At 41.5% G+C, this 24,412-nt stretch overlaps 1 protein-coding gene and 1 pseudogene across 2 annotated transcripts in view; one reads left to right on the plus strand and one right to left on the minus strand.

Moving 5' to 3' along the window:
• Positions 1-24,412, plus strand: part of Prkn (parkin RBR E3 ubiquitin protein ligase) — a 1,140,372-nt gene that overhangs the window by 614,261 nt on the left and 501,699 nt on the right. The gene's annotated exons all lie outside the window — the stretch shown is intronic.
• Positions 1-24,412, minus strand: part of LOC114625463 — a 35,719-nt pseudogene that overhangs the window by 3,858 nt on the left and 7,449 nt on the right.

The raw sequence follows: 24,412 nt of genomic DNA on the forward strand, positions 1-24,412 counted from the left end.
ACACACACATACACTACCCTCACATACCACACACACATACACACACACACACACACACACACACACACACACACACACACAGGATACCCAATACAATCTTGAAGAGTAGAAAAACTACTGGGAGTCTCACCATCCTAGAATTCGAATTGTACTACAGAGCCATAATAATGGAAACAGGGCAGCATTGGCAGACTTCTATAAACAGACTTGTTGATCAGTGAAATAGAATAGAAAACCTAGACATGGCTCCAAATACCAATGGATATCTGGTTTTTGACAAAGAAGCCCAAGATATACATTGGAGAAAGAATAGAATCTTCTACAATTGGTGCTGGTCACACTGGAGAGCTCCATGTAGAAGAATAAGAATATATTCATATCTCTCACCCTGTACAAAGCTCAACTTGAAAATGGATCAAGGGCCCCAGCATGAGAGCAGATGTCCTGGAGTGACCCTTTGATGACTCTATGTCTTTGTACTTCAATCACCAAGACCTGAGAAACGCCCCATTATACTTGCTTTCAGAGCCCGTTCACTACTTGTAGAAATGTCACTTAAAAATTCTATCTACAAAATAATCCATATTGAAAGTCTTCCACTTGCTTCCAAATTATCTTTAGTGCACACCATTCTTTTGTTTTCTAAATCACAATTCCTAACACTCATGTTGAATCTTTTGGAAACTGGCAAACCATCTCCTGACACTGACTCCTTTAAACCATCAAGAGTTTAAGTTTTGGGAAGGACAAAGCCGTGAAAAATTAGTCCAACTCATTCCATAGCTGCAGAATGGCTCAAACTCTACCAATGGCTCTTGCCTACACTATACATGAGCTCAATGGGCCCAGCATCTCATAAACACATAGTGACCCTCACCCTCCTCATCAAAAACATTTGCAAACTTTCCTCTCTCCCAGTTAATAATTACAATAATATAAAAATGTATTATTGCTCACTAAAGACAACTGGCTTTCTTGATTATTTTTCTCTGTTACTGAACCAACTGACAGTTATGCTACTTTATTCTAGAGTGATTCTAGAACTATCTAAGATGAGTAATTACCAAGGCCACAAAAGTGCCTCCACTTGTAAGTTTTTACTAAGCAATTCCAATTGGGTTTTCAATACCTATTCTGTTTGTTAGTTTGTAACTACAAGATGAAGCTCAAGTCTCGTTCAGCCACATGTCACATTTCTAACCTGCAAGCTTAGGGACTTCCGATGTCCTAAGCTTGGTAATCATTCTGATGAAGTCAGGAGTTGACATCCTGACTGCCATAAGCCTGAAGCCCAGAGAAACAGGCAACGTGGAGTTTTTCTGAGAGTGTTCTTGGATATAAGCAAAGCCAGCCTTTGTTCTTTAAGGACAGACTGGCACAACTGATCTGAGGATTATCAGAAATGTGACATTTCCATTTGTCCTCAGCTGCAGGACTCATGTGTCTATAAAAACCTTTTCTCATAGGAGACTCCTGAATTGGTAGAGTTGCCACAGCAGGAATGAACTTACAAGGAATGCCTGGGATACTGGTAAAAGTCAGGAGTTATTTAAAATGCTTCATTTTTTAAATAGGAAGGAAATGCTAGCTGATATTTTTGTGCATGGTATATGATGAAGAGGAAAGAGACTGGCCTTCACTCAGGACGGAGTGTAGAATGCCACAGCATCGATCATTTTATGAAACAAAATAAACTTCTCTTTATCCTTCCCATTCAATCTTAAATAATTAACTCTTCTATGGGATTTGAATTATCATTCTGATTTCATTGAGCAATGTCCTGAATATCCTGACTAGGAATGAAGGAGATAGTTGACTATGATGGTTACTCGTGGTTGTCAGCTTGCCTGCATCTGGAATTTTAAAACATCTGAGCACACCTGCGATGGATTTCTTTTTTTAAATTAAATCACTTGAGTGGGAAGATCCACTTTTAATCTGGATCTTTAGAGGAAGGATGATATATCTTTAATACCTTCTCATAGCAGAGCATGTGAAGGACAAGGAAGAGTTCACTCTTTGTCTTCCTGCTATTGCTCTCAATAGCAAGTCTGCTCATTCATTGGCATTAGAGCCCATTTCTTCAAGATTCTAGTATATACTAAAGACCATCTGAGACATCCAGTTTTGTGGGCTGAACAGCTACTGGATTCTTGGACCTTTTGTTGGTAGATAGCCATTGTTGGACTGGCTGAATTACAGCCTGTAAGTCATTCTAATAAATACCATAAATATGACAAGAAGATAGATAGATAGATAGATAGATAGATAGATAGATAGATGATTGATTGATAGATAGATAGATAGATAGATAGATAGATAGATAGATAGATGATAGATGATAGATTCTATAAGTTCTGTTCCTCTAGAGAACCCTAAATATACATTATTTGAAACGCACATAATTCAGAGCACTTGGGTCAAGCCTTTGCCAAAAATGCCTGCAATCTTTCATTGTTGCTGGATGTAGACCTGTGTCTGAGACTTAGAGCAGAGCCTTACAGACTCATCAGAGTAAACTGTAACTATCTATGGTTTGCAAAGACCTGGAGGCCTTCAGCATTTCTTTTTTTTTCCTTTTTGTTGGATGTTTTATTTATTTATATTTCAGATGCCATTCTTTTCCCCATTTCCCCTCTCTAGAAAACCCCTATCGTATCCCCTCTTCTTTTTTGCTTTTATACCATTTTAATTACATGCATGTATTAAGGTCAGTTCTAGGTTGAGGAACTAGCAATACAATAAATGCAAACAGTCAAGGAACAAGCAAGACAGTAAACATAAATAGTCAAAGAACAATCGAAGTAATAAAGTTCTGTGAACACTCCTGTGATCACTGTTTCTAAGGGTTTATCAGGATGACCAAAATATCTGAGCCTACTTCCCTGTTCTAGCCCTTTTCATGTCTGAAGCCTACTTCCTTGTTCTAGCCTAAAATTTTGATTCCTGCCTGAAATTACTTCTCAGTTCTAGCCTAAAATTTAGATTCCTGCCTGAAATTACTTCTTTGTTCTAGCTTAATATCAGATTCCTGCCAGAAGTCTATTTCCTTGTCCTTGGCCCATGTCAGATTCTTGCCAAGCAGTCCCAAAAGCTCTCCACATCTCCCCCTTTTTCATTTCATAAACAAGACTGAGCCTGTCTTAGATTGTTCTGACAAGAATGCTTTCCTTACCCGCCGTAGAATATATATTATCAAAGCAGTGCACTTCTGTGTTAGGAACTTTCTGCTGAGTATCTGTGCCTCTCTACAACTAGGCATTCTTATGTGTAGGTGAAAGGAAGGATTCAATTGCTGGCATTTGGCATGATCCCGATCAGGTATTTAATATGGTAAAGAGGGCATGTTTGTGCTTTTTCTGCCCTCAGTGTTTCTAACCCAAACTGTTGGGAAGGAAAATAGTCTTCTATTCTGCTTGTTGACACTGCAGCTTCCACTGGGAATGGGGGCAGAGAGGGGACAAGAAGGGCTCTGTGGGCTCCCAGGTACTTTCATGAGGTACGCAACTGTTGATCTTATCACAATCTACAAGCAGGACCTCAGGATGCTGGAGCCTCTTCAGATCCGAAAGCCCTTCATCTGCAACTCTCCAAGTGGCAATGCATTACTTAGACCCAGTTATTTCTAGTGTCCCTCTGTTTCTGGTGTGAAAGAGAATACCTTGGTGATTTTCCAGGGCTCTTTGACAGATCCCAAATACAACTTTAGGGGAAAAAAAAGTCCTGAAAGCATTGGTTTTTCTGAATTTAAGGCCCAATGTTGGAGAAGTAAACCTGAAGTTGTAGGAGCAGACGTGATTGCCAAGTGAATATAGGCTCATGGATAAGTGAGTAAAAATCTCCTTTCTCAAGGACATAAACTATGTGTTACGTATAAAGAGAGCACAAAGGCAACCATGAGGACCCCTTGCTGTCTTTCAAGAGATGAAATACCACCTTTTCTCTTAAATGACCAAGAGCTTAATAAGTCATCTGACAACATGGGGAATTATAGGGGAAATAGAGAGTCTCTACTGTGTGGGCAGGATAGAATTGAAGAGCATGCCTGCATGAATGCATCTTCACTTGTGAGTGGGGGGATTACATTGCATTGTGTTGTGGGGGTGTTTCACTGTGACTGAAGGTGTTATATTGGGATTCAGGGTTTTATATTAAGACTGGGGTTTTTTTACCGTTTGTGAGGGTATTATTTTATATGCTACAGTGAGAGTCTCCTATTATGAGTGAGGGTGTTGTATTGTGCCTGAGGATGTTACATTATCAGCGACAGTGTCATATTGTAAGTAAGGGTGTTACATTGTGACAAGTGGTGTTTTATTATTAGTGAGGATTCTGCATTGTACCTAGTGATGTCCCCATTATGAGTGACACTATTATATTGTGAGTGGGGTGTTGGATAAGCAAGGGTGTTCTGTTGTGAGTGGGGTTATGAGTGATGGTGTTGTATTGTGTTATATTGTGAGTGGGATGTTACAAGTGAAGCATTACATCAGAACAGAAGTAATGTACTGAGGGTTTTACATTGTGACTAAAGGTGTTTTATTATAAACAATGGTATAAGACAGTGAAAGAGAATAACCGATATAATGTAATAAAGTGTATGTTGTGACTGAGGACAATAGATGGTGGATCAAGTCAGAAAACTAATGAAGTGAGCCCATCACATCAAAGAATCTTTGCTGCCATTTAAAACATATTTTATAGGTATTAGTTTTTAAATTCAAGTATTAAAAACTAAAATAAATATATAAATAAATAAAAATAAATAATTAAAATTTATTTTGTAAAGTGTCACTATATCACTTCATACTGTGCAGTAGGTTAATAATTTACTATAGGACAAGTGTTCCATAGAGCTTCCCTAGGGTCCCTGAACGGTTTTCCCTATGAAGTCAGATCTATTTCCCGATTCCATAAATTAATCAGATAGGGAGTTTAGCAGAGGTTATAGGACCCAACTGGTTGACAGAAGAAAGTTTGAGGAAAACATCAGATTTTACTCTGATCAACATACTTCTTTGTACAAAATGTTAAAAGTCTGCATGTGTGCTGTAGAAAATATGATATGTTTGCTAGCATCTAATGGATTCATTATCATACTAATTTCTAATACAATAATACATATTTATAGTTTCTCAATTTTAGCTTTTATATTAGCAAATATTGATAGAACAATCTGTATTATAAACTTTATTAGCAGAATCTGTTTAGAGCTTCTGTTTTGTGCAGAACTTTCGTTCTTGGTTGGAGCATGAAGACGTCTGTCTGTCTTCTCTGCCACCCTCTCCTCAAATCGATCGTTACCACCCTGTGAACCAGGAACTTTAAGCTCCTACTTTGTGAGGAATTTGAGGCAGGATGTCGTGTTTGTGCCTCATTAATGCAAAAAAAACCACTTCTTTTGGAAAAAAAATCCACCAGCATCCCTCCCGTAGCTTCGAAAGTGGTGAAAATGGGCATTGTCGCTGGTGTCACCCAACAGTCTGCAGCAAGCACAGATAAAACTGAAGCTATGCAACCGAAAAATCATGCTCAGTGGCTAGGATTTCAGTATTCTGCCTATGCTGGTTTTAAGTTTTCTGAGTATCTCATAATTCTACTAAGTACCATACCCTAGAACTCATTATTTTATTTTAATATTTATATTATGTGACAGTAATTGATATTAATAATTATATTCTATGAATATAATTGCACATTATATGAAGGCCTTTAAGCACAATGATTCAATAAACACAGTTTTGTATTTTGATCACCTTGAGCATTATCTGAGAGCACTATTAGTATGTCTGAGTGTATAAGTAGAAAACTCAAGCCCAGGGAAGACCAGCTGTATGCTTACATTTGTATCAACAGGGACACATCTGAAAACAATCGTAGCTGTTTCACAGTGGCCACTGTGTGTCCAGAGCACACAGGATCACAACCAAACTCTGTTGTCTGCATAGCAAAAGCTGGAGTTTCCACTAAGCATAGAATTCTTGATGCATCTAGGCTGAAAACAGATAGGGGAAGCCTGGAGAGATTATTCCTGTACTGTCACCTAACAGAAAATAAATGTCTGTCATCCAGCTACAGTAAATTTCCAAGGCATTAGACTGCAAAGCCAGGTTCCCCATCATGGCTGCCACCAGTAGGAATAACACATTAGTTGTCCACAGACCAGAGACAAAGAAAACACAGACCCTGTAAACGCATAAGGACTGAAGAACAGAGCCAGCAGGGCTGTCCTTGTGAAGCTCTGGAGGCCCACTCTGGAAGCTCAGCAGAGTCATGCCCAGGCTCTGTCCCCTTCAGAGGTGTACCCTTCCCAGTGGTGTGTCTATCACTCAGTTTGCCTGGTGTGTACTGCTGATACTAGGTAGTGCAAGAGCTCTCCAGCCATCCAGACATGATAACGTTTCTAGAAGGAAATAGGAAGTTTTCTCTCCTATAACTTTGAAAAGAAAAGGGAAAAAGTCAAGCATCTGTTTTCAATAGTCATGGGACAAATCTGAGTCATATGTTGATGTCCTGCTGTGGATGTGTTAGAAGGTAACTTGAGTGCAAGTTTTTAATGAATAGGTTAAATGATTGTTTTCCTTTCTTTAAGTAACAGGATCTATTGTGCGCTCTCTCTCTCTCTCTCTCTCTCTCTCTCTCTCTCTCTCTCTGTGTGTGTGTGTGTGTGTGTGTGTGTGGTGTGTGTGTGTGTGTGTGTGTGTGTGTGTGTATGGAGGCCAGACTTTCTGATGTTTTCTTCCATCACTCTCAAGGCATGGTCTCCCATTCAACCTAGAACTGAACAATTCAGCTAGGCTGACTTGCCAAAAGGCCCCAAGGATCCTACTGTCTTTGCCTCCCTCGTGCTGAGACTGCAGTTACACACTTCTGTGTTCAGCACTTTATGGGGATCCTGCAGTTCAGACTTCGTATTAGCATGACAAGCATGCTACTGTCCAGCCATTTCTACAGCCCCCAGGGTGGATGAAATTAGATATCTTCTAAACAAATACAAAGCAAACACATTGCGAAGTGGTTTGTTTTTTTTACCTTATTAATGAGAAAATAAGGAAGGGATCAATAAATAATAGCAAAGGGCTCAAAGGTTGAGAACGTTGCCTGATCTTCCAGAGGACCCAAGTTCTCTTCCCATTACCCACAGTAGGTAGCTCATAACATTTGTAACTCTAGTTCCAGTGCATCTGATGCCCTCTTCTGGCTTCCATGAGCCCTGCACACTTGAGCATACACACACACACACACACACACACACACACACTTTTATTTAGAAAAATATATGAATAATAAAAGCTCATGCACAAAAACCATGGCATATGTACTATTTAACAAGGCAAAACTGGCATCTTCAGGCTCAGACTGGTAAACCCAATGTCCCTGCAGTGAGCAAAATCCACACAAGCGGCTTCACTCTCTACAACTTTCCAGCATTATACAAACCCAGCAGGGAGGCAACTCCCAGTCAGTACCAACCAACTCTCCCTGCTCTCTCATCAGAGTTAGTGATGTCTTCAACAATAAGTCCTTACAGTCAAGTGTTGGTGGATAACCAAGAGCAATAGCAGTACTGTGTATTGTTTGGGGTTCTGCAGGACACCCGGACAACCAACACAAAGAAGATGTCCTACATCTGGCCCTGGATTTTTATTTGACAACTTATTACTTCTTGGAGGAGTCTCTTCTATGTAGGGTGAATCCAATCAAAGTCTTCCATGTGAAGGGGAATGTGTGCATGTGTGTGTGAGCCTACATGCATGTGCATGTATGTGTGTGTGTGTGCATACATGTGTATGTGTGCATGTGAGTATGTGCATGTGAGTGCATGTGGGTGTGCGTATATGTGCATGTGTGTGTGTGCATGCAAGTGTGTGTGTTTGTGTGTGCAATTACACACATGCATGCTCCTGTGCACATGAGTGTGTATGCATGTCTGTGCATGTGGGTGTGTACTCGTGTGTGTGTGTGTGTGTATCTCATTCTCATCTTTCTTAGCTCAGTTGGATAAAATTAGAACAACAATGCTCTACATTTCTTACTGTGATATCATATGAGAACTTGTATGTGAATGAGCAAATGCCTCTCTACAATATGAACAGTTATGTGTCAGTGACAGGGATATCACTGGTAAAATATAAACTGCCATCCAAAGAGCAAGGGCTTCATCAGAAGTTAACCTTGACCAGGACCAACAGCTACAGCGTCCCTCCCTCTCTCAAATCTGACTTCTTTATGTAGCATCCCATCCCAGCAAGGGTGACTCATTCCCACACCTCCCAGCACCTTCAAGTGACTTTACACCCTCTAGGAGTGCCTGGCGCCATGCTGGTTTTAACTGCAAGTACCAATGGTCTTCTCCACTCACCGCTGAGTTACTCTTTGGGTTTTTCCTTTGCTCCTTTATGGAGTTAATCACCCAATTAATGTCTTAAAGCAGCAGGTCTGTTATCCCGTTGTGCTGTTGTTCTCTTGGTGCATGCAAAGCTAGCAGGCACAGCTCAAATAAAACAGTGTATTACCCACCACAGTAAGGAGGGCCCTGGAGTTATTCTAAAAGCAGTGGCCTCCTTGAACAAGTGAGCCCTGGGGATTTGGTTGAGGAAACCAATGTCTGTTCATATAGGAAAGCCTGCAGAGGCAAGTGTGAAACCGTGCACGCTCAGCAGACATATTCCATAGCATGTTCAGTTTGAGGTCATATCCAAGAAGCAGAGGTGACAGACACAGTTAGAGGTATACTCTGCACAAGGTCACAAGAGCACATGCTCAACAGGTTAAGATGATGGAACACTTGTGGGTGTGCTCAGCTTTCATTATAAAGACAAGGTTAAAGAATGCCTCTGGGCCTGTGAGTACCCCATTCTGTCTGAAACAAAGGAAGGGTGATGATATAAGAGCTGTGGTCAGTGTGCCAGCAGACCTTTATTCCATGCTGAACTTTCAGGGAGATCTGTTTCCTGCCTTCCCCTATGCCTGAGGACTGTGAGTCCTATGGTTCCAACCTCTTCCTGTCTTCAGAGCCAAACATGGTGTCTCACCCTGAGGATCACGGTACTTTTCCCTGGTCTGCCTTTCAGGGTTCCACAGGATGGTATGGTGTCACCTGGGTGATTCTGTGCTGTGAAGGTCACTGCAATTTTTATTCCTACTGGGCATGGAAAGGATCCTGGAGTTGGAATGTAGGCATCACCAGGGCCATTACTGTGGCCACTGTGGAGATTCTATCCTTGTGCTTATTCAGCAGCATATTTGATTTGTCTGTGTGTGAAGGAACGTTTATATTACACCTGAAGACTCGGACATGCAGTTACTGGAGATCCACGCTCCACAGAGTGAGAGCTGTCCCACTCACACAGATTGTTAAAGTGTAAACCTTTGATCCGTGGTGGCTCCGCTTTCTTCTTCTACCCACCCTGGAACAACGGCCTTTACTCATTTTTATCATTACAGGGTTCATCATTCCTAATGTGCTGCTCCGGGCACTTTCTGGATCCTATTTATTATTAGATGCAAGATGAAGTCAAACTTTATTTCACTTCATTAATAAAATATTAACTTATAAAACTGTTTAGGTTAGACGATAATGGGGTCATCATTCATCTGGCTTAATTCTGCATCTGTGGGGGACAAACTGTACCCGGGAGGTTGTGTGTTGCTACCTCACATAGCTTGTTCTTAAGCTGGGACAGAAATGCAGGCCCTTTGCCCCCTAGAGTGACTCATTCTTTAACATTTATTTGTATGTATGCATGCATGTGGGTGTACGCCATGTATGTGTGCATGTGCAGGTATGAGTGTGTGTGTGTGTGTGTGTGTGTGTGTGTGCAAGGTCCAGATATAAGGTAAAAATATCATTTACGACTCCCTGAAAGTGCAGTTTACATAAGGCAAAGCTATCATTCCCTGTGATTTGACTGTGGAAACAGGCTCTGTTGCTTACCTCTCTCAAAATATCTAGCAAAAACTGTGGAATATTTTGGGGGTGAAATTCACGCATCATGACATGAACCCTGAGCACTGAGCACATCTCAGCGTTGCATCAGCACCACCTCTGTCTGGTTCAACATCACAAAATGGAGCCCTTCGAATGAATCCCACTTCCCCGGCCTCCTGAGCCCTATCCATCGTACTTCGGCTTCTGTCCCTGGAGATTGGTCTATTATGCGCATTATATGAGATAGAACCACATGGTATCTGCCTTTGCTTGCCTGGCTCCTTCTACTTAGCGCACTGTCTATCAAAGCCATCCACACTGTTGCCTTTTATGACAAACAGCATACCACCAGACGTGTATGCGTATGTCATATTTTGTTTGCACATTTTTGTTAGTGGATATTTGGACTTCTCCTCCCTTGTAGGTATTGTAAAGACTGCTCTGAGTGTCATAGGTAGATGCGTGCTTATTTTTATCACTTTGGGAATATGTATAGTAGAAGGCTGGCTGCATCACAGGGTAGTTCTGTGAACTTGTTGAGGGGTGTGTGCATTTTCTTTGTGATAGATCCAAGACAAGTGTGTAAAAGTTCCCATCCTACCTCGAAAAGGCTTAGGTATGGTCAGACAATTTGAACAATGAGCAGAGGCTGAGGCAGGAGGATTGTCATGAGTTTTAGGCCATTCTGAGCTATAAGTTTCAGAGCATCCTGGGCCACAGTTTAATATTCTGTCACAGAAAGTTCCACAATAAATGTAAACAAACAAACAAACAAATGACAGCCACCAAGGGTCTCTTTGATCATGCTTCTTGGCCGCTAACTGAGTGTTAGTTGTACAGTTAAAGTGGAGAAATAAATCTTACCTCCTAAGATGAAAAGGAAGCAAGGCAGAGTCTGCACATCACTGTGCCCCCCCATCTTCCCTCTCCCCATCCCCCGCCAGTGACCAATGTGCACTGAGGGTTGGTTCCATTCTCCATCCTGTTACCCCACCCCAAGTGCATATAGACCCCCTCTCAATCAGAATTGTTCTCACATACACTTACCCTTGCAACAATGAAATGCACATTAACTTATTTATGATTTAGAGCCTAATAGAAAAATCAAGGACTCTATGGAGTAAAGAGATATTAAATCTCCTGCCTCTTATCGACATCGTGAGTCACGAAGGGATTTAGCATGATCAAACATGGTTCTTCTTTCAAAGCTCTGGGCCTTTTCCCTAAGCAATCTGTACTTTTTAAACATCACGAATTATTGATGTTTCTATTTTCCCAATATTAATGCCAAGTGTCATAGTCACTTTGTGCCATCATGATAAACAAAGTACCTGAACTAGTTGGCTTATACGAAACAGAAATTGTACCTGGTGGACGCTAAACAACAAGATCACAGTACCAGCCAGGAAGGGTCTGGTGAGGGGCTTAGACAGGTTGTGGATTGCACAAGGCAAAAGGAAGGCATCCTTCATAGACACACCCATCCCATCCTGAAAGCTCCACCCTTTTGGCAGTGTCACCCCCCAGAGGCCCTGCCTTCAGCATGCAATCACTGGGTGCAAGTGTATCCATGGTTCACTTACAAAGCAAGCTGGCTCACACGCACCCTTGTGACCTATGAATAGAGAAGCTTCCACACAGAGGAGTCTGAAGAACAAAAGAACCCCCACAGAGAAGGATGGCAGCAGGAGGCTTGCCAGGGTGGCATGGAGCAGAGAAGTGGATGCTGGGCATGGGAGGCCAGTTTGATAATGTATCCTATAAATGAACATTGTAGGATCGCTGAGAGAAGTATCCAGTGCTGTTTCCCTTAATATTACTCTCCACCCAACACAGAGGCTTCCTGGGTCACTAAAGAGCTGCACAGACAGCAACAACAGCCTTGTTTGCTTTTTAATTGTGCGCAAACATTCTCTGATAATTCTTCAGTGATTTTAGTCAGTTATTCCAGCTTAAAAATAATTTCTAATACTATTTATCTTTGAAAAGGGCTTTCAGTGGCCTCTTTCAAATTCTAACTAATATCCATTCTATGTGAAATTTTTGTTTCATTCAATTTCTTAACACAGTGGTTCTATTTTTAGAAGAATGTCTGTTCCACTTTATATTGCTTTCCTTAAGCATTCTCTGGTTTCAGCATCGTTCATGGCAACGGACTCTATCACTGTCCTTCTTCCCATGGCTGCTATCCTTGAATTACATCTACAACAGTTATAAATGTAATTAACCTTATCCCTTTATTGATATATATACATATATGTATATGTATTTAGTCCCTATAGATTCCTAAGGATGTTTTCAACATAAAACTTGGACCCTATGTTCCCAATGTCAAATTTAATTGTGACATATTCACTGTTGTGTCAGAGAGAGACTGTGTTTTTCTCAATTTGGAACACTTTGAGATCATGCAAGCGTTCTGAAGTATATCCACTCATGTATGTTTGGAGGGTCTGCCACTGTGCTTCTTAAGATCATGCCAATTAGAGAAAAGAGAGACTATTCAAACATAGCCTGAAAGTCATCTGCAAATTATAAGACCATCTGCATGAGTAAATGTAATTTTACCTAATAAATGTTATTTATCCTTCTTTCAATGACCATAAGCTTTAATTTTCTGTCTACCAGTAGCTCTAGAGCGGGTGAGTTTAGAGTTAAAGTTTCTTATGTATTGAAGTCATCTTCTGTAGCAAAGCTGAGTCACTGTCTCTTACAGAGGAGGAGCTAACACGGGGGCAACTGTCTCTGCAGCCTTGAGTGACTGGTTTCTGCCGGGAGACTGATCTGTCCCACCTCCTCCAGGGTCTCATGTGGAAGGGCATGCATCAGTGTGTTTCAAGAAACTCATATGCTTCTGTCATAAAGTCTGTTCCTTTGCCAGCTCCCAGGACTGCCCACATTTTCAGATGACCTACTAAGCTCTTGGTCACTTAAGAGAAAAGGTGGTATTTCATCACTTGAAAGACAGCAAGGTGTCCTCATGGTTGCCTTTGTGCTCTCTCTATATGTAACACATAGGTTATGTCCTTGAGAAAGGAGATTTTTCTCACTCACCCATGAACCTGTATTCACTTGGCAATCACATCTGCTCCTACAACTTCTGGTTTACTTCTCCACCATTGGGCCTTAAATTCAGAAAAACCAATGCTTTCAGGTCTTGTTTTGTTTTGTCTTATCCTAAAGCTATATTTGAGATCTCTCAAAGGGCTCCAAAAAAATCCCAAAGCTCCCTGAATTGTGCATAAGCAAACAGCTGACTTGGAGACAAGAGGGACACAGAGGGGAGCCTCCGGAGAGATCATAGGGAATGCTGATATACTGTATGCAGCCTCTCATCTCTGCAAAGAGTTCTAGATATGAAGAGTAAATGCATGCAAAGCTCGCAGGTTCTCCAGCCTCCTGGAGGATAATTGGGAGGAAACAATGGTCTGTATCTCATAACCACATCAGAAAGATGAAATCGAAACTTGAGACCGGAGACAAAGGAAACACCTATCCCATGATCCAGAAGGCCCTGGCTGTGTGTCTTAAGTATGTAAGTGCCTGACTTCCAATGTATGCCTGATGGATTTCAGCATGTATCCCACACTTCTTCGATGCCACCACCAGCTAGGAAGGGCCTGGCCATTACGGTCAGCTACAGTCTCATTGACTTGGCAGGAGATTCTCCCGAACCTTGCCATAGTACAGTTAATTTTGAGATGTCCCTAAAGCAGAATGACCACCATTTACTGGTTGCATGATTTGCTGATAACCATCTGACCTCTGCCAGCCAAATATTCTAATTTTAAATACAAAATAATAACACCAGAACTCAAAGGAGTGGCCTAAGAAGGAAATGATATTCATAAAACATTCAGCAATTTCTGCTACATGGTAAATATAAACTGAAAAGGTATGCCCTGTATCCGTTACTCCTCTGTTGTTGTAATAAAACACTATCACCAGAAACAACTTAGGAAGGAAAGGGCTTATCTTAGCTTAGGGTTCTGAGGAGAGAGAGCACGTAACGACGGGGAGACATGGCAGCAAGAAGCTGAGAGCTCACATCTTCAACCAGGCATGGAAAGCAGGTCTTGCTGGAAGCAGAACAAGTGGTAATCTGTCAAAGTCCAGTCCAGCAGTGACTCGGTCCACCAGCAAGGCTGTACCTCCTAAATGCTTCAAAATCATCCAAACCACATCTCCTGCCAGGAACCAAGTCTCCACGTGTGTGAGCCTGTGTAATGCATTTCCCATTCAAAGCCTCAGAGCCCCCATGTAAACTACATCAGAATGTGACAAGACACAGCTTTGTAGCCTTACTGTGTGAAAATTAACTTAGGCTCACTTTCCTTTATAAACAGGGAAGAATATTTAACTGCTCACTTAGAAGTTTATGTGTTTCCCCCCTGGCTTCCTGACACTGGACCTGAGCATTTGCCCAACAGATTCCAGAGCTGTCTGTGAGCTAACCTTCACTGCTGAAGGTGGGAAACTGGTTGTTTAGAAGAATTCATTCCTTCCCATTTTAGCAGCTTGAGAATCAGCATGCTTGCAGTTTCACACTGCATGGAAACTCCGATCCCTGGGTGTCTGGTGTTTCATAGCTCATAATGAATGAGGTGCATATTCTGCAATTAGCCTATATGGACCTCCACTGAAACCCCACCACCTACCTAGTTAGGAGAGATTATTTTGGTTGTTAGACCCTAAAATTCATGCTAACTTTCGAATTCTTGAGATTCATTCATAGGCTCAGAAAGTAGTTCCTAAAACCCTATCATGTCAGATATTTTGCTAACTCCTACATCTACAGAAGGCAAGAAGCCAAGCTTGGCCACAGATGCAAAGGGATAAGCACAATTATGGAAAAGCAAACAGAATGCTCTGAACAGCCAGTGACAGGTGGTTTCATAACAAGTATGGGATGGGTGGACATAGGTGGGGCCACATGATCATATTCACAGGTCAGTAAGAAGAGAAAATGCAAGGCCCTGCCCCAGCCATTCCAAAAGGCACTAGCTAGCCTGTCAGAGGCTGTAACCGCCCAGGGGGAGACGGTGGGGTGACTAAGAGCTGATTTCCAAACATTAGTAGTAATGGGAAGTCATGCTGAGCAAACGGGATTTATATATCCTGAAGAGATGGCCAAGCACGACAGAAGGCTGGTTGCTGTCTCAGGGGGCCAGGATTTTATTTCAGGGCCCACATCAGGTGGCTCCACAGTTGCCTGTAGCTCTATAGAATCCATTACCGTCTTCTGGCCTCCCAGGCCCTTGCATTCACAGGCAGACACCCATGTACACATAGACACAAAGCACACAGAATTTGGAAATACATATTAGGAGAAAAAAGAACGTATATTTTAATTTCAGAAAACCAAATCATATTGGCTAGAAGAGTTATAAAAATTAAGCACCATGCTCCAGTCTCCTCAAAACATAATTTTCAAATTTTAGGTTTGTACTGTATTGACCTCTTGATTATCAATGTCCCTTGTAAGCTGTTCCTGTACTTCCAGAATGGGGTCACATCGCATGGACTGTGACTAATCCTGAGTAAATGCATCCTGAGACCTTTTATGTCGGCGACTATGATGGGCTTTCATTGTGCAGTTACTTCATGTAGCTCTACCATGTCTCCACATGGAGCTTTGGAAATAGAAAATTATATGTGTATGTATATATGTAATATACACACACACACACATATACACACATACATATATACATCTCTCAACTCAGACTGGGATCATGTCCCAGTGAACCTACCATAACTGGAAAATATTGTTAAGTGTATAGTAATAATAGCCCTTATCCATTAAATGTCTTAACTTGGCAACCCGCAACTCAGTACTTCTTGTCTATCCTGGTGTCTGAGAGCTGTGGCATAATCCTGTTGCCTAGTACCTTGAGAACATTAAGTCACGCATGTCCCAGCCTGGAAAAAGATCAAAATTCAAAACTCAAAATGTGGTTTCTACTGAAAATGTACAGCTTTTACACCATTGTACATATATATAATTGTTTTCTCTGATTTTACAATGGTGTAAAAGCTGTATACATATATAAATATGTATACATATAAATATATATGTATAATATATAATATGTATATACATAGAGAGAGACACAGAGAGAGAAACTTACACACAGTTCCCCTCTGTCTTATATTAACTACCTATTATGAGAGAAAAAGAAGTTGGCCTGTTCACTATGAGAAACAGGCCTCTGTTTTGTACATCAGGGTAAAATCACTTCTAAATCAGTGGCTGGAGGTGAGGTCATATGGAGGAATCAGAAAATTTGTTTTCAAAGTCACAGACTTAATGTGATTTTTTAAAGAGAAGCAGGAAGCTGGAGAGATGACTCGGTGGTTGGGAGCTCAGACTGCTTTTGTAGGTGACATGACCTCCATTCCTAGTCCCCAGGCCAGGCAGCTCACACCTGTCTGCAACCCCAGGCCTAGGAGATTCTGAACCCTCTTATGGCCTCCATGGGCACTACACTCACATACACATACCGTACCCCATTCCCAGTCCCCCAAAACAAACATACAGATATAAACATAATTTAAACCAAAGTAAAAGTAAATTCTTAAGAGAGAAGCAGGAAATGAGGGAAAAACAAGTGAAGCTTGTGGAAGTCTTGCCAAATTCTCGCCATGCTCTTGATAGCCAAAAAGGCTACTTAGTTTCATGTTTGAAACTTGAGTGGCATCATGTTAAAATGGACAACACCTCACTGTCCATAACTGGTAATTTTCTCAGCATTCTAGCACGACTCACAATTAGATGATCATTGATGAAAAATCCTGTGAATGTTTCCAGATCGCCCAGATCTACCGTGATACCCCCTTTTACCTTCATGAAGAGCTGTTTTCTCTTTGTGATTGCAACACTACTCTGTGAGAGACCTGGAAAGCTCCTCATACCTGTGCTCATCTCAGTAGTCAGCCCATCCTGGGCCAGCCATGTGCCTCCTGAGGATTAGGTGTGGCTTGGAGATGGCCTTCCACAAAGGTCAGAGGTCAAGGAACAGCTGCCACTAGCCTATAGCTGTAAGGCTCTCTGGTGATGTTCCCTCTTAACACAGGAAGGGCATCATTTCATTTGTTAAAGTCCCGTGTTTAGCACCCTTAACAGAGAGGAAACAAATGTTCTCCCTCTACTTTGTCTCCTACAAGGACCTTAGAATGCCAGCTGACACTGTCCTTTGATATGATTCTGAGTGTGGCACCCAGAGCTTTGTGTATGCCAGGCTATACCAATAATCTTTCTCCTCAGCTGATGGTCATTTTTATTTTGAGCCAGAATCTCCTTATGTTGCTGAGGCAGTTGGGATATTATGATCCTCCTGCCTCAGCCTCCCAAATAATTGGGATTATAGGGGTGCTCCCGCCACTCCCTGCAACAGAATTGTGTGGATGGCTTCATACTTAATGCTGATGACTGACCAAGGATTTGGCCCTCTGGCTGTTACAAGCATGTGCCCAGAGTAGCCGCTAAGTTATCTTGGTGGGTTAGGAACAGAAAGATTCAGAGTGATTTCATCATACAAGAAAGAGCACCTGACCTCTACCATCTAAAGCCAGCTGTGTTCTGAATTTCCCACGAACAGGTTTCAGCACACGCTCTTGTGGTTCCAGATGAAAGTGAAGCTTTTCAAGTGTAATTGCAGCATGATGCCTTATTAATTTTTTTTTTAAAAAAACTCATTGTAGTTGTGAATCTATAAAAGGGCTCACAGCTCATAAATTTCGAGCTAATGAATTCTGATGGTTTTCCTGAGGTGTGATCCATGCTCACTGGTGAGCACCGCACAGGAATATGTACACATAAGTATGTGCCCATGTGCACCATTGTCGCAGTTCAGTTTGTGAACATGTCTGTCACCCTAAATATCCTCGTCTACATATTTGAGATGTCCTTCTTGTTGTTTTTAACAAAATCTCAGTTGTTTGATTTTACCAATAAAAACTCAGGAGCCAGATGTTGGGGTGAAAGCCTGTTTGCTCAGAGAGAAGAAAGCACCCCACTGACCAGCCTCCTCAGCTGATGGTTCCAAAAGGCTGTTCTCCTTCATCTCAAAAGCCCTTCAAACTGAATGTCCCTCCTTCTACTTCCTGTGTGTCCATCTGCTCGCCCGACTTCTCTTACTCTGTATGGGTTTCTCCTATGTTCACTCCCTGTCAACTGGCTGTTTGCTCTACCTCTTGACCTATGGTTGACTCTATTTAATCCTGTTTGCAATAAACAGAAAGCTCTTGGATTAAAGGTATATGCTAGGGCTGAACCAGACAACAACTGAAAACATATTTTTTTCCCAGGAAACGACACAATCTCGGGGTTGAACGGATGATCAAATATCCTCCAACCAACACCTTCCCCCTACCTGCATCCCCAAGTATTGATCATCTCTGTATACAGAGATTTATCTGTTATATAGAAAGTTCTGATTAATGAAAACCATTCTATAAACAGTGTTGATCTGGCGTACTTTCTCAATGTAATCTTGAAATTCTTTTTAAGTTGTTTCATGTAAATGCCATGTCTTTTTCGTTGCTGAGGATTGGACCCAGGGCCTTATGCAGGGCAATGAACCACTCTACCACGGAGCTACACTCCTGATTGCAGCCCATTAAAGTCTTTCTGATGATTACAATGGACACGCATTGTCTATCCACATGCCAGCAGAGGATATTTGTATCACTGTTCTGAGTTGTGTTGGAAACACTATAGACACACTGTAGAGGAGTATGTGTGGACATTTGTTTCAACTAGATATCTAAGAGAATAACTGGGTCCTCTTTGGGATCCCATAACAAGGAATATTTTTTATTTTAGAAAGTCATCTGAGTGGTTTGTACTGCTGTAACTTGTTATATGAGGTAGAAAGATATTTTTAGTTTTGCCACATCTTCAACAATACTTGATATTGTCAAATTATTCGTTATCTCTGTCTGTCTGTCTGACTGACTGTCTGACTGTCTGTCTGACTGACTGTCTGACTGTCTGTCTGTCTATTCTTCCAATCATGTACTTATCATATGTAGAATGATGTCTTACTATGTTTTAAATGTATGTTTCTCTAAGTACTAACTGTGCTTAGTACATTTCATGTGTTTATTAATGAACAGTATCCCTCTTGTGTAATAATATGCCAATTTGAGTCCTCTCTCTAATTATGATGTATAAGGTTTTTTCTTTTTTGTTTTGTTTTGTTTGGTTTGGTTTGGTTTGGGTTGGGTTGGGTTTTTTTTTTTTCTTTTTATCATGGTAGGCACTAGGATTTTTATACATCACATGGAATTTAGGTTGGTATTTTTCTTGGAAATAGAAGAATTCCCTCCCCACAGAGCTCTTGAAGCACTCTGTAGCGTGCATAGATGGCACACCATAGCCCCCTAACCTGAGAGATATTCACACAGAATGCAGGATTTGGCATAGCCCCCACCTCCGTTCTCCCATTTGACTCTGGTTTTACTGTGTGCGTTTGATGATGACTTACAAAGCCCAAAAGCCACAAGTGTCATCGGGGGCTATGCTGGAGATCTCCCTGCACCTTTTCCACAAGTAAGTACTGAGTGTTAATTATAATTAAAACAATAACTCTTTAATGAAGCATCAGTAACTCTGATTAATCAACTGTTTCCCAGGCAGGCCCTTCTCAAGCTCCCAAGGGTTTTCTGCAGCAGACTATAGTAATGCTGCTGTTTTGCACAGCCTATTGTTTTCGCAGTAAATATGTGAATTGATTACCCATGAGCCCAGGTCAGGATATACTGTTGTTTTGCTTTATTCTTTATTATGTTAGAAATCCTACACAGCGGGAGGGGTTGGAATCCACAGTAGGGTCACCTTGGGACTTCTAATATGGAAATTATAAATGAATTCTTTGTTGCTGTAGATTATAAACAGAACAACAGCAGCAGGCTTCCACACTTATAAATATGTATTCCCTACACCCCACCCACCCCTAGATGCACACACCAATGAAATTACAGTGAGGGATGGATCAAAATGAATTAGCACCTGTCAGGGAAATTTGATGGGTCATTCTGCACTGTAATTTTCTTCCCCTCTCATGTGAGTGGGATATAATAGCCAAGGCCTGCATCTCACTCTCCTTTGCCCATTGTGGTTAACAATGGCTCAAATGTGGGAATGAATCACCAGGTGCATTACCTCTGTGCAGCAGGAGGCAAATTGAAAAGCTCAGTTTTTACAATCAAAATGAGTTTGACTGTATTTGGACCCTGAATATCACTTAGTATCTGTGGCTATTGTTGCCGTTTACTTTTTCTATACCTAAATATGAAAAAAAATCTGGTGTCTGTAAATCTCTTAGACATCCAGAAGAAGTTTCCAAAGCCAGAAGTCTCAAAATCTATTCACTTTGACCACATCATTTTCCTTGACTTATGACGATAAGAATGTTCCTACTGCAAAAACCATGTTTTACCCAGCAAGCTAAAACTCGTTCAAATAAATCGGCATTGAGACCACAGTCATGAGGGCCAAGGTTCTTTTATTTTTTTTTTAATGCTACAGATGTCTTAACAAACAAGCAAAGGTTTAAAATAGATGGCTGAACTCTGAAGTGAAAATGAAATGTTAAAAATAAAGGTTCAGATGGTTTTTACAAGTTTTGTTCAATGCAGCCATTATAGGTAAGGAAGGAACCATGCTAAAGGAAAACACACGATGCAGCTTAAAACATAAAGCACAGGGAGATGAGGTAAGAAACCAGCAAGAGTGAGGGAGCAAACAGTAAACAAGCAGATGCTGTAGACCAAAGTGGCAATGATCTATAGTGCCCAGATCATTAAACTAGCTTCAGATCGGCTGTTCTTGCCTTAGACCTAAGTCCTTTAGATTCTGTGTTCACATCTTCAGTGACATATCCTAAACTCCAAATGTAACCAGAGCCATTGAACAAATGTTTCTCCACAAGATGTTTCAAGTTTATATCTTACTTATTTGTTAATTTTGAAGTTGGCTTGAAAATTTCTCACTTACTGCAAGTATGTAACATCATACACTTATGGGATGGCATATCTCCCATTACCCGTGTTCCATTTTATGTGGAATTTTCCTGTTTTTTTTAAATGGTCCCATCACCCATCATGAGATGTTTCTCAACCAGGTATTTCTGTCCAGTCTTGCAGTGCACTTTTGTTTCCTTGGGGACTAAAACACCATCATAGACTATTTTTCTTATTAAAAATCCCCAACCTTTTACCTCAAATGTTAATGCTCTCTCTCCTTTAAAGCAGTGGTTGTTTAGAGGTCTGCCTAGGTCTCCATTTCCTTTCCTCTTCCCTTCATTTCTTTTCTTCCTTTTTTGTCTTTTAAACATATTAGGGGTGATATATACCCCACCCACCCACCCACACACCAGGAGATACATGGATGCTTTCTTTGCCATTTGATAGACCTGGAAATGAGCCTTGTGTGTGGTTGCTTAGAATGACTGCTGACTCCCACCCACACTCATCCTTCCCATTCAACTGGGAATTTGTGCTTACACTTTATTCCTTTATGAGGGTCCCTGTTAGCACATGAGTTCTGCTTCTCTTCCTCTCAGCAGTGCATGCTCATGAATTGTGAGACGGTGTATATGTGGGGGGTTTTCTTATGCACACATTCCAAACTGCTCTCCAAACGGGAATGCTGAAAGACAGTGTCACAGCAGCCATGCCGGATTGCTGCATGATGCCTGCTAAGAGCCACTAACTGATTGACACACAGCGTGGCATGAATAACGAAATGTTCTGCTTTCATGGTTTGCAGTTTGTTCTCCTCAGACCATGCTTTGAATCTGATCTGTTCCACACAAACAACAGAACAATCACATTCCCGAATTGGTAAAGGCGACACAAGACATCAAGAAACCGAACACAGAAATAAAGGCTGGCAAATTTTTAAGGGAAAAATTAAAAACCTATTTTTATTTCTCAGTTCTTAAAGCAGAATAGAATAAATGCACCTAAGGGAGACCTGAGGGCAGGGTCCCATTTGAACACCATGTAATAGGAAAAAGAAATGCTTCCACAAACCACACTTCAGATTTAAAAGACCGATCTCCCAAAGTCCAGGGGAGTTTGAAACTCACGTGATTTTTTCAGTCATGTTCCCTCTACTTCCTCTCATCTCCATTTAGAACCTGGTGTCAAGAATCCACAGGTTCCATGAACAGTTCTTCGGGACCAAATTGCCTAAGGTTTGCCACTGAGGACAGAGGAGTTGGGAGAATAGCATCCCTGTCCTGATTGGGAATGAAGCCCATGACTTCTTAGGGTCATGACCCTGACCCTAACCCCTGATGCGGACCATGACCAAACTATAATCCTAACCCTGTCTAACCCCTACCCTAACCCTGACCCTGACCCTGAGCATAACAATAACTATAACCATAAGCCTGTCTAATGCTAATTTTGATGCTAATCCTGACTTTAACCCTGTCTAACCTTGACTGTGGACTTGATCCTAATCCTGTCGAACTCTAACCCTAACCCTGACTCTGATTCTGACACTAACCCTGAGTAACAACATTACTAGCCAGCATGGACAATATGCTTTACCATTTCTGGGGAAACCCAGCTTCTCCCAAATCTGGTGCATATCTAACTCAGATGTGAAGAAGAGTATTTGCATCATGTCATATAACATAACATTTATGGGGCCAGTGTGTAGATGATCAGTCCCAGCCTCCCTACAGCCTGTGCCTCAAGGAAATGGGGAATCTCAAGGTAAAGCATCTTTGAAGCATCTCACTGTTTTTCTCTTCTTCTTAATACAAGTTACACATTTCACATTGCAAAGAACAACAGTGAAGACAGATGTGGAGGGAATAGTGAGACTCCATCCCTCCCTGTCCACACCATGCTTACCAGCAGCATCCCAAGTCGTCAGAGGCAATCACGGTTCCAGCTTCAGTGTGTTCTCAAAAATGTGTGCCTGAGTCTCTAAGTAACAAATGTGTGCTGATATTTTTCTTTTCTTTTCTTGCCTTTTTTAATGGACAAAGGCTTGTTTTATGTTAGTGACTGATCCATGTGAGACCACAGCCAGGCCACTATATACAGACATGAAGGAAGCTTTATTTCTTGGTCTCTTCCTCCTTGGACAGAGTCTTGGTGATCTCTTCCTTCTTGGCCTAGGTGTGCCCCTCCTGGCACTTCCATGCTTCCTTGGTCCTTGACCAGCGAGGATTAGCCTGGTCACCCAGTAGCTTCCTGTCAGCATTGACTGCCTTCAGTTTGTGGATATGCTCCTTGAGAATCCACTTGTTTTTTAACACATTCCCTTTGACCTTCAGCTACAGGCTATGATACATATGGCGGTCAATCTTCTTTGATCCCGATATCTCCTGAGAAGGCAGTGCAGGATCCTCATCCTTCTCATCCCTTTCTCAGGAATCCAGACATTGGCAGTATCCTTCCACTTCCCTATGCCCCTATGCCTGCCCTTCTGTCAGGACAAGGTGTTTTTCCAGCAGTGAGCCTGGGAAAGGACAGTCATAGGCTTCCAGATGATCAGCCCATCTTTGATCAGCTTCCTGCTCTGATGATAGGAGCTGGCATTGGTGATTTCACTGGTCTCATTGGGGTTCAACCAGACCTTCTTTTTACCACAGCAGGTGGTCACTAGAGGCAAGCCTCTTCTGTAACCCAAGCACACTCATGGGTGTAGACACAGCAGCAAAAGGAAAGAGCTTGCTCTATATTTTTCTTAAAAGGTCACAAATTTGTACTCTTTTTGACTTTATGCAAAGCTAAATACATCCTTTGTTCAGAATATATGCCACAGCCTTGTTTTTAAAAAAAGCCTATACATTATTACCTTATATCTGGCTGGGCTATAATTTCTAACATCAAGTTCATGTGAGTAATACATAAAATTTTCTAACAGTATATTCAAAAATAATGCAAAATGAATATTATCATTTATAGCTTAGTCTACTTGGGCTAGCAAACAAAATATCATAGATGGAGTAATAAAAAATAACTTACTTTTTTATTAAGTAACAATGCCATACATGTATATGTGTGTATGTATGTGTGTGTGTGTGTGTGTGTATGGAATTTTCACACACATCGCCCTCCCTAATGCCCCTCTATGCCTCTGAACCCTCTCTTCTTCCCATCTTCCTCATGCTTTTGTGTCTTCCACACTCATTTTGTAACCCACTGAGATAAAGGAATGGGTTGTTTGCATTAACTGAAGCACAGGCAATTTAGCAGTGGCCATGAAGAAAATGGCTCCCTTCTCACAGCAACCAGTCATTGCCAGAAGCTCTTCATGGAGGGGTGGGGCTCAGGAGCTGTTCTCCTGTGTGTAGTGAAATGTCGCTATGCTCCATCTCATGTAGATAACCACCGCTGCTGTGAGTTCATGTCATGGCCAGAGCTGTGAGTTCATGTCGTGGCCAGAGCTGTGAGTTCATGCCATGGCCAGAGCTGTGAGTTCGTGTCATGGCCAGAGCTGTGAGTTCG

Source organism: Grammomys surdaster, unplaced genomic scaffold (assembly GCF_004785775.1).
Source record: "Grammomys surdaster isolate TR1022 unplaced genomic scaffold, NIH_TR_1.0 218, whole genome shotgun sequence".
Taxonomy (NCBI): Eukaryota; Metazoa; Chordata; class Mammalia; order Rodentia; family Muridae; genus Grammomys; species Grammomys surdaster.